This window comes from Nilaparvata lugens, chromosome 13, assembly GCF_014356525.2.
Source record: "Nilaparvata lugens isolate BPH chromosome 13, ASM1435652v1, whole genome shotgun sequence".
NCBI lineage: Eukaryota > Metazoa > Arthropoda > Insecta > Hemiptera > Delphacidae > Nilaparvata > Nilaparvata lugens.
This window is the reverse complement of record NC_052516.1, coordinates 8,150,366-8,162,773: the sequence shown is the minus strand read 5'-3', so window position 1 is coordinate 8,162,773 and position 12,408 is coordinate 8,150,366.

Sequence of the window (12,408 nt, the reverse complement as noted above, 5' to 3'; positions counted from 1 at the left end):
TGATATTTTTCGAAAGTCGTCAAAACAGCTGTTCTACAGATGAAATATCTGGACTATGTGTTCTTTTTATGAACTGCTCTACCTACCTACCTCATGCACGAGAAGGAGGTTACAAAGTCCAAGGATGAGTGATTGATAGAGAGGAGGGAGAATGAGAGAGAGAGAGAGAGAGAGAAAGAGAGAGAGAGAAAGAGAGAGAGAGAGTGATTGATAGAGAGGAGGGAGAATGAGAGAGAGTGATTGATAGAGAGAAGGGAGAATGAGTGAGAGAGAGAGTGCATCATAGAGAGAGCGTTGAACAGGTAGGCTATGTTTTGAAACTGGAGGTGTGAAATACAACAGGCTTCAGCTTATTGGACGAGATCGTAACCAACGGGGGGACAGGGAACCCCTTGGGAGGGTCAAACGGGGTGCTTGAAAGTTACTCCCCAGTGGAGGAGGAGGAGGAGGAGGAGGAGGAGGATGTGGATGTGGAAAAGGTGGGAGAGAAAGAGGAGGAAGTGATGGTAGAGGAGGGAATGAGGAAGAAGAGGAGGAGGAGAAGGATGAGCAGGAGGATGAGGAGGATTAGGAGGAGGTTGAGGAGAAGAAGGAGGAGGTTGATGATGATGAGGAGGAAAGGAGGAGGAGGAGGAGGAGGAGAAGGAGAAAGAGGCGGAGGAGGAAGAGGAGGAGAAGAGCTGATTATTGATTTACATGACGGGAGCGCACTCTTGAAATGACTGAAATAGGCCTGTATTGGTCGTCACGTGACATTGTAAGGTGACAGCTTTTATCGTGATATACCTGATGCCTCACTAACCTCGATTTCTTCTTCTTCTTCTTCTTCACCAGTTTATTCCTTTTTTCTTCGACATCCGCATCCTACATTTCTTCACTTCTATTTGATACTTATCCTATTTTCAATTCGTTGTCCTATTCTCATATTTTCAATCTATCCCTTGAAGTTCGTGAATCGTGATCTTTCTTTATCGGTAGTTTTCTTTTCCCGTTCATCTTTGAAAACTTCTTATTGTTTTTTTGGTCCTTATTTCCTTTTCCTCTTATCCTTCATGATTTTTTCCTAGCTATGTTCTTTGCTTTTCACCTCTACATCATATTTTCAAACCTCCTCTCACCCCTTCTTCTTCTCTTCCTCCTCCACCTCCTCTTCTTGTTCCTTTATCTCTTCCTCCTTCTATTTTTTTTCTATTCTCCTCCTCCTCATCCTCCTCCTTCTCATATTCCTCCTCCTACCTCCTTTATCTCTTTTTTCTCTCTCTTCCTCTTCCTACTCATTCCCCTCCTTGACCACCTCCTCCTCCTCCTTCTGATCTTCTTTCTCTTCCTCTTCCTCCTCCTCCTTAAACACCTCTTCTTCCTCCTTCAAATCTTCTTCCTCTTCCTTCTCATCATTCTCCTTCGCCCCTTCGACCACCTCCTCATCTTCCTCATCCCGTTTCTCCTCCTACATCACTTCCTCATTCTTATCTTCTACCTCCTCCCACCTCCTGCTCTATCACTCCTCTTTCCTTTTACTCCACCCCCTTTCCGAACCTTCTGAGTTGCATGTACGAATCACAGCCCAGCTTTTCATAAGCTCTATCATAGCTCATATATACATCTATATCATGACTGATACAGCTCTATCATGAAGAATTCCTTATATGATATATATATTATGGCTCATATATATGTATATATACTGGCCGACTGAAATTTCTTCACAGCGGTTTGACAGGACGAGCAACTTATATAATATATGTATATATATATATATATATATATATATATATATATATATATATATATATATATATATATATCGCATGCGAGGAATAGAAAGGGATGGGTATTATATTATATGCATATATCTGGTTCAAGAAGTCCAATATATATTATATACAACGCATGTAACTGATGCCACACGCCTGACAAAAGCCGAGAAACTTCTTGAAATAGATATATGACACTCACCCCTAGATGCCTTGCATGCGATAGAAGTCATGTGTGACAACCTATTGATTCCAAGTTCAAGATCTGGTGAAAGCGGTTAGCTGAGTGTCAAGTTGGTAGGCCTGTTTGAGTATTTGGTGAATTGAATCACGAACCTAGAGAAGATATCATTCTATTACTATAGTCAACCGCACGAAAATAGTCCGATTGAAATTGGAATAGGGAAAAATAAATCTCACACTGGCGCACAAGGAATCTTCCTTTTGCCTGTGTTTTTGCCTCACCTACTGTACTTATGCATGTGATCATAAATTGAATCTTCATTTTAAGACTATTGTTTGTAATGTAAAGGATATCATTTCGTTATTATATCTAATTAAATAAATGTATGTATCTTGGTTTAAGTGCAGTAGCATATACTTATATTTATTTTTTGTAAAGCTTTTTTGTATTTTGTTTTTGGCAAATAAAATTCATTCATTCATTCATTCATTCAGGTGAGTGCCAAGTTTCCAAATAAGATTTGACCAACGTTGTCTACAGCTGATTATGAATGAGACGATTCCATTTCATTTCTATGGTCAACCGCACGAAAATAGTCCGATGGTGATTGATAGATCAAAGATATCGTTTTGTCATCAGATTATATATTTTTCAACAGTTTTTTGCATCCAGGGTTGCATGGATCCATCGTTCAGCCCTCCACCATCTTTGTACTCGCACCACAGATCCCCACACCTCATAACGAGCTGCTATTTTGGCTCGTTCTTCCACAATCAAGAGAGTGGGCATTTTTAAACTGAAACAAATGAAAATAGGTGTTAGACACAACCTCAAGGAGTGCTCTATCTAACAAAAGTAGTTCTAACTAGATTGGTTCATAGATAAAGAAATTATAACTGTATAAAAATAGGGAGTGACTTATCACACACTCTGTAGATGTAATAGTATATTTCGCACCTAGGGCCGAAAATGAGACTTTACCGGCTCGAAATCGGTTTCCAATTCCGAGGCCGTAGGCCGAGGACTAGAAAAGATTGAGAGCCGGAAAAACATTTTTGCCCGTGGTGCGAACGCTATTTTTCGCCACACAGGAAATTAAACAATATATATATGAGAATTATTGTTTATTAGGCACTTCCAAAAGAAAAACTGGAAGGTCATAACTCTAGCAAATCTAAGGTAATCTGAATATCAGGAAATTGCCCAAGTATTTTTATTCTTTATTCTGATTTGTCTGAATATCCTAAAAGATTATGTTCAATTATGTAAGAGGTTGAGTTTATACTTTTTATTCTTCCAAATTACAATAAGATGATATTATTATAAATGTTTCGATTCTTGAATAATAAACACAGATAATGGAAAATTTTTTGATCAGCTGGTTTAGCACACTTGAAATTTGGCCAATCTGAATGTCAACGTCATCAATGCTTGTTGTCGTTGACTTCTGAAGTTTAGGTTAGAAGTTCTATCCTACTCTGAAAATCGAATTTGAATAGTTTATAATATCTTATTTGTATTTCATTCATCCAAATAAAATGGTAGTATATTATTGCAGAATACTTTATTCAATATTCTAGAAGCATAAACTGATTCCGTTTCATAAACTATTCTTTAAACACGTTCACATCAAATCAGAATCAGCTGACTTCAAGGTTATTTTACAGCCCTAGGGCCATAAAAATTTCACCGCCCTGGTCAGAAAACAATCACTTTCGGCCTCCATATGACGCACGAAAACCAGCTCATTACATCCAAGTGGGGCGAAAAAATAGTTATTATCAAACGAAAATCCCAATTAAATGCTGTGAATCTCCCCGAACCCCGAAGTATTCTGCTACTGCAAATATTGACAACAGGGTAAACAGTTAGATGGAAATTTCACTAGTAGGCGAAATTGGTCCAGACTGGATCTCCTTTTACAAAATTCACATAAATTCTTCTCCAGGCTATAAAATAGTGTAGAACACGAATATTTCTGAAAGGTTTTATAGCAATTTGGATGCGTGGCAGGTTCGATTTATCACTTTCTACAAGCTCTATATCTATACAAGGATCTTGTAGTCTCTCTATACAAGAGTTACACAAGAGTTTTCCTTTGTTGGGGGAAATATAGCTTGCCATAAAATTTCTCCTCAGGGTTCCGACAATTTTCCGTCGTATTTTTACTACTTCATATCATTCTGGAACTTAGTTACATGTGTTGTGCTGTGGGATTTTGTGTGGAATTGAATTATACGAGAATACTTACAAGATTATAGTCTGTTGTAGTTTTGGGAAACTCTCAGGATTGACTCTCAAGCTGTACTATATTATTATAGTGAGCTTATTTTTTATAGTTAGCTAAATATACTATATTGTATAGAAGTTTTGTGTATTTTTGGCTTCAAAATTTTTTAGAATAACTTAATTAAAATTTTCAAAGTGCAGTGATAATTAAGTGTTATATTTAACTATAATTGGTGTTTCAATTCTTCTAAATTTAGAATTTCTTGGTAATATATATTTTTGGATTAAAATTGAACTTGAACTTTTTGCAGTAGAAACATTTTATTTTCAATAAATATTCTTGGACAGAACTTTGAACTTTAAATTTCCTCAGTAAGAACATAATCTATTTCTTCGGACATTTCATTATTTATCAAAATTTGGGAACAGAATAGTTTTGGGCTATGCCTGTTGCTCTATCCCGATCATATTCATATGATTTGTAATTATATCAACGAATAAATAAATTTGTGAATATTTCCTATTTTAGTTACAATAATGTGAAATATTTCTTCTATGTTCAGTTTTGAAGCATCTAAATTTGAAAATCCACTTTGTGAAAATACTTGAGGACTGAACATTTTGTGAATTGAAGAACTACAAGACTTGACCTATTCCGGACTATGTGTTATCTAAATTTGGGAGAGGAATAGCACAAGGTTACCTTATTTTTCCTCTCCCTATCATATTGATAATATTCTTATTGCATATATAAATAAATGATGAAAATTTATTACGAAATCAAGTGAAAATAAATATTTCCTTGGTGAAAAAATATATTTAAGATATAGAATTAATAATTGTATGATTAACAAAAACAAACAAATGATATAACAAATAAACAGCTGTAGTTTTCTGTGAAGTGTAAAGTTTATAACTCAAAAATTTCAAGTTTCATTCAAAATTTAAACTTTTTGAATAATTACTAAGTTACTGTTCTAGATTTTTTGATTGTAGACTCTAATAGTACCTATTTGATTCAAAATATACTCGTTTATCTGAGTATTGAAGAGCGTAAATTGTATTTTGAAAAGTGAAAGTGACATAACCAACATTTTGATTTGGACAGTATAGTATAAATTGGAAATGGAACAGTTTTGGGCATGAGCCTGTTGTGCCTTTCCTCATGTTAAGTATTTGTACATAATGTGATAAATAAATAAAATAAATAAATAAAATATTATACAATAAAATAGTGTACTTGAATGACAGCTAATACAGAAAGCATTAGTAACAGAGAGTCGTCCTATCATTTCCACTAACTTAGAATAGAATAGAATAAATAGAAATAGTCTTTATTCATCAGATGTAAGAAATACATTGGAACAGTGCAAATAAATGAAATATATAGATATAAATAGCTAGGCTAGCCTAGTATAGACAGATAAGTCTCGGTTTCGTCAAAAATCAATGTTAAACTCTTGAAACGAATACAGCGAGAATTTGACCAAATATTCCCTTAGATACTTTGTAAACATTCTTGGATCTTCTTATATTTGGAGACTGCTTGGTAACTTTACAAAACACTTTTTACCTCTGTATATGGTTTTTTTCGTAAAAAGATCTAATCTGTGCCTCTCTATTATACGACCAAACCTTGTATTGTAACCGTGAGTGTTATTTCTCAAGTTTGTGTCAGCAAATTTTTTGAAAAAGACTATAACATCATTGTCCATATATTGTTAAAATTTCCAGGTCTGAGAAAGCTAATTTTACAGAATCAGTTCTATTGAGGTTCAGCATAATTCTGATTGCTCGTTTTTGCTGTTTTAGAATTGAACCTGGATATAAGTTTCATCACAAACTGATATAATCAGGAAAAATTAATTTCTGATATGTTGTTTCAAGTAAAAACTGAAAGAGTTGATTTTGCTCAAATCATTGGAGACCATCATCTAATGATCGTAATAATTTTATTAGTCTCAGTTGTTTACACAGGGCACAAATTACTCAAGTTTATTGATGAAAACAAACACATTTTTCCCGATAAGTATTAATCTTTAAGCTTTAGTGTCCAAAAATAAAATCCAAAAATAGCCCAATCATCTCTCAGCACTAACTCCCTTGTTTACTCGCCCTAAGCTTTCCATGCTCCATTTGACTCAACTGTCTTTTTTCTTCTTCTTTTTCTTCTTCTTCTTCTTCTTCTTCTTCCTCTTCTCCTTGCTCCTGTATTCTTCCTCTTCTTTTTCTTCTTCTTCTCCTTCTCCATCACCATCTCCTTCTCCTACTCCTCCTCCTCCTCCTCCTTCTCCTCCTCCTTCTCCTCCTCCTCCTCCTCCTCCTCCTCCTCCTCATCCTCATCCTTCTTCCACTGTCTTCTTCTTATTCTTCTCCTGCCTCTTTTTCCATCTCTCCTCCACCTTCTTCTCCTCCATCGTCCTCTCCATCTCTTTACACCATTTTCTTCCACTGTTATTGTCTTATCCTCGAAGGTCGTCTGGGGCAGTTATCGTTTTTCAACCAACATATCGGTATATCGACTTATCGACAATCCATCAATATCGATTCGAGCAATTCCCGCAGCAACTGAAACCAACAAATTGCATTGAGACTGACGTGAGCTGGCTTTGTTGTGGCTTGTTTCTCACTCTCTCTCTCTCTCTTTCTCTCTCTCTGTCTCTTTAAGGGTTGTGTGGTAGAGAGGACCACTCACTCACTCACTCACTCGCAGAACTAAAAATCTACCGGATCAAAACGTTCAAATTTAGTAGGTACGTTCAGTAGGCCCTTTAGAGGTGCACTAAGAACGGATTTGGAAAAATTTCCAAAGATACGCCCAAAATCTGCATTTTTCCAGCGTTTTTCCGCTTTATCGAGAACAAATGAACAGAAAATGTTCAAATTTAGTACAGAAGCTCAGCTAGGGTGAAATAATGTTGTGTTAGGAGGAATTTGCAATAACGCCAAAGATACTCCCAAAATTAGCGGTTTTTCTCAGTTCTTTCATCAAGTAATAGACAGAACATGTTCAAATTTGGTACAGAGGTTTAGCCAGGGTCTAGAAATGTTGTGATGAGGTGACTTTAATATTTCATCAAAAATACGCTCAAAATCAACGTTTTCTCAGTTTTTCTGCGTTTTCTCAGTACTTTGACTTTCTGATGGAATGAAAATGTTGTGATGAGGTGACTTTAATATTTCATCAAAAATACGCTCAAAATCAACGTTTTCTCAGTTTTTCTGCGTTTTCTCAGTACTTTGACTTTCTGATGGAATGAAAATGTTGTGATGAGGTGACTTTAATATTTCATCAAAAATACGCTCAAAATCAACGTTTTCTCAGTTTTTCTGCGTTTTCTCAGTACTTTGACTTTCTGATGGAATGAAAATGTTGTGATGAGGTGACTTTAATATTTCATCAAAAATACGCTCAAAATCAACGTTTTCTCAGTTTTTCTGCGTTTTCTCAGTACTTTGACTTTCTGATGGAATGAAAATGTTGTGATGAGGTGACTTTAATATTTCATCAAAAATACGCTCAAAATCAACGTTTTCTCAGTTTTTCTGCGTTTTCTCAGTACTTTGACTTTCTGATGGAATGAAAATGTTGTGATGAGGTGACTTTAATATTTCATCAAAAATACGCTCAAAATCAACGTTTTCTCAGTTTTTCTGCGTTTTCTCAGTACTTTGACTTTCTGATGGAATGAAAATGTTGTGATGAGGTGACTTTAATATTTCATCAAAAATACGCTCAAAATCAACGTTTTCTCAGTTTTTCTGCGTTTTCTCAGTACTTTGACTTTCTGATGGAATGAAAATGTTGTGATGAGGTGACTTTAATATTTCATCAAAAATACGCTCAAAATCAACGTTTTCTCAGTTTTTCTGCGTTTTCTCAGTACTTTGACTTTCTGATGGAATGAAAATGTTGTGATGAGGTGACTTTAATATTTCATCAAAAATACGCTCAAAATCAACGTTTTCTCAGTTTTTCTGCGTTTTCTCAGTACTTTGACTTTCTGATGGAATGAAAATGTTGTGATGAGGTGACTTTAATATTTCATCAAAAATACGCCCAAAATCAACGTTTTTCTCAGCTTTTCTGCATTTTCTCAGTACTTTGACTTTCTGATGGAATGAAAATGTTGTGATGAGGTGACTTTAATATTTCATCAAAAATACGCCCAAAATCAACGTTTTTCTCAGCTTTTCTGCATTTTCTCAGTACTTTGACTTTCTGATGGAATGAAAATGTTGTGATGAGGTGACTTTAATATTTCATCCAAAAAAAAGGCCAAAATCAACGTTTTTCTCAGCTTTTCTGCATTTTCTCAGTACTTTGACTTTCTGATGGAATGAAAATGTTGTGATGAGGTGACTTTAATATTTCATCAAAAATACGCCCAAAATCAACGTTTTTCTCAGCTTTTCTGCGTTTTCTCAGAACTTTGACTTTCTGATGGAATGAAAATGTTGTGATGAGGTGACTTTAATATTTCATCAAAAATACGCCCAAAATCAACGGTTTTCACAGCTTTTCTGCGTTTTCTCAGTACTTTGACTTCCTGATGGAATGAAGCATGCTCAAATGATAAATGCAGGCGAGCGAAGCGAGCCCGCTGATCTCATTTTTGGACGATCCAGTCGGATGTCCAGGGGGCGGAGCCCCCTGGCTAGACGGATATGGCGAGCGAAGCGAGCCTGACGGCTAGTATGTTATATTTTCTACTCTGAAGATAGGATTAATCAGACTATAGAATTATTCATAATCAATCAGCTGAGAGTGGATTATTCATTGCATGCATTACACAGACGTCTGGAGTAGCCGTTGAACAGGTGACACCAGATACTTGTGGATGAGAAAACTGTTTGAGGTCTACTGTTCACAGAACTACTAGTTAACAAGATTCAATGCGTGAGAGAGGAAGATATATGATGTGAATGGAACATGTGCTTGCAGTTGGGTCAGGAATAATCAAGGATTGGAGGGCAGTGAAATGTTTACAAAGAGGGCCGAAAATGGATTGCAGTGTAGTTGCATAGATGAGGGCCCCCTTCATGTGAATTCTGTACTGTGAACTCAAAGCAGGTCACTGAGAGAGAGAGAGAAAGATAGAGGGAGAGAGTGAGAGAGCGAAAGAGACAGAGAAATAGTGTGAGAGAGTGAAGAGTGAGAGAGTGATGGAGAAAGAGAGGGTGAATGAGAAACAGACCTTTTTTAATGAGAAAAAGAGAGTGAGTAAGTATGAGAAAGAGTGAGTGAAAGAGAGAGTGTGAGTGAGAGAGAGAGAGAGAGAGTTAGAGAGAGAGCGAAAGAGAGTGAGAGTGAAAGTGTATGAGGGAGTTAGAAGTGAGTGAGTGATGGGGAGAGAGAGACAGACGAAGAGAGATGAAGAGAAAGAGAGAGTGAATGAGAAACAGCTCTTTTTAAATTAGAAAAAGAGAGAGTGAGTAAGAATGGGAAAGAAGGAGTGAGAGAGAGAGAGATTGTGTGAGAGGGTGGTTGAGAAAGAGGGAGTGAGAGAGAGTGAATGAATGAGAAAGAGTCCTTTTAAATGAAAAAGAGACAAAGTGAGGATGAGGGAGTGAAAGAGAGAGAGAGACAAAGAGAGAGAAAAAGAGATAGAAAGAGAGAGAGAAAAGAGGGAGAAAGAGAGAGTGAGTTAGTGATTGCATGATTGATTAGAACAGTTAAAATAAGAGAGAAGAAGAGATAGTTTTTTCTGCTTCCTAGGTGTCCGTACTCTCCTCTAGAGAGAGTGAAGAGAGAGAGAGAGAAAGAGAGAGAGAGAGAAAGAGAGAGAGAGAGTGTGATGGTGAGGGAATGAGAAAGGGTCATTCTGAATCGAAGAGAGAGTGAGATGGAGAGAGAATGAGAAAGGGTCATTTTGAATCGAAGAGAGCTTGATTGATTGATTGAGTACTTTATTTATGTAGATTACAATATATACTGGCTTATACACTTATATACAATAGCTTACAATACAGCAAAATTAAAGATGGATTTACATAATATAGACTAAGAAAATAATTATTGGATTGTATATGATATGAAAAAGCAATTTGTAATATAATAACTATAGATAATTATATTGTTATGCATCTACATAAATTGGCGGAGCTTTGGACATATCAATGTCCATTCTTCGGAAAGAATATTAAAAATATCCTCCCCACTAACTCTCTACCGAAATAGAGAGAGAGAGAGATTGATTGATTGATTGATTGAGTACTTTATTTATGTAGATTACAATATATACTGGCTTATACACTTATATACAATAGTTTACAATACAGCAAAATTATAGATGAATTTACATAATATAGACTAGGAAAATAACTATTGAACTGTATATGATATGAAAAAGCAATTTGTAATATAATAACTATAGATAATAATCATATTGTTATGCATCTACATAAATTGGCGGAGCTTTGGACATATCAATGTCCATTCTTTGGGAAGAATATTAAAAATATCCTCTCCACTAACTCTCTACCAAAACGTTAATTTCGTTATTTGAACTAAGGATTTATTTATTAATGGAAATATTGTAAAAGTTTTAATCAATATGAATATTGAAGAGAAAAAAAACAGAAAATTGATAGAGTAAAATAATTATATAGGTAGATAAGATCAAATAATTGATTAATAAAATGAAGTAGGCTGAAAGTAGATCAGGGTTATCAAATTTCGGTAATATACAGCATTATGCAGTGGATAATTGAAATAACATGAGTTTATATAATATATATATATATATATATATATATTATATATATATATATATATATATATATATATATATACAATTCGTTCTATAACATGGTTTAAAGGTTTATATTGGTGGAATGGGTGAGGGATGGTTGTCATGTGATCGTTCTAGGGCCGGACAGTTTCAGTCATTTGTTCCAAAATATGTTTTTTTTAAGTCAGGTTGAAGCTCGCTCGGCTCTCGATAGACCTGATAGAAACAGGAAGTGTATTCCATGCACGACAGGCACTGACTAAGAAGGATTTTGTGAAAATAGTAGTTCGATGATTGGGTATCCTTAAAGTACTTTCTCCGGTTCTAGTATGTGAAGCATCTATCCTCCTACCTTCAGAGACAAATTTGAAATCATCTTTAAAATAGTTCGGATTACCGTATTTCAAGATATCTCTAACAAGCTTGACTATTAGAAAAAGCCTCTGATCGGGAAGCTTCAATGTTGAACTAGCAATGTGGGCTGGGGTGATATGATCATGGCGTTGGAGAGAGTAGACGAAACGTAGACAATAATTTTGGCAACGCTGTAGTTTATCATTCAGAGTGACTTGCATATCGTTAAGAACAGAATTACAATACATTAAATGTGGGAAGATGAGTGATTGAACCAATAATAATTTAATGTTTCTAGTGAGGATATCGTGCATTTTCTTCAATGCATGCATGGCTGAGAATACCTTTTTACAAGTTTTGTTCACTTGTTCTGACCAGTCAAGAGTATTATTCATAATAATGCCTAAATTTTCAACTGAGCTACAGTAAGGAATGTCATTACCGTCTACACTAATTTTGTGAATCGATTCAAGGTCAATATTGTTTATAAGACGAGAATATCCAATTATAATGGGTTGTGTTTTGATGGGATTAAGCTTAAGGCCATTTTTCTTTGTCCATTCCACTATCGAATTGATATCCTGATTCATTATTCCAACTGTTTCATTAATTTTTGTTATGGGACAGCTTAAATAGATTTGAAGGTCATCTGCATAAGTATGGTATCTGGAGAATTTGATAATGGAAGAAAGGTCATTAGCATACAAAGTGAAGAGGAGAGGGCCTAAAATTGAACCTTGTGGTACTCCATGCATAACGTTTTTCCAAGTTGACTTTTTGTCACCGACAGATACACATTGTTTCCTACCTAATAGATAGGATTTAAACCAAACTAACGAGTTGCGACTGAAACCAAGAATAGCCAACTTATTCAGAAGGACTGTATGATCAACAGTATCGAATGCTTTAGAAAAATCAAATAGGGTGAGGATGGTGCATTTTCTTTGGTCCATAGCTAACCTTATATCATCAATGACACGAAGCAGAGCTGTCTCAGTTGAATGGAATTTTCTAAAGCCTGATTGGAAGTTATGAAGCTTACTATTGTTGTCTAGAAATTTTACAACTTGAGCATGAATGCTCAAGCACTTTGGACAATGCAGGTAAAATACTGATTGGTCTAAAATCCTCAACTTTATTGGGTGATGGAACT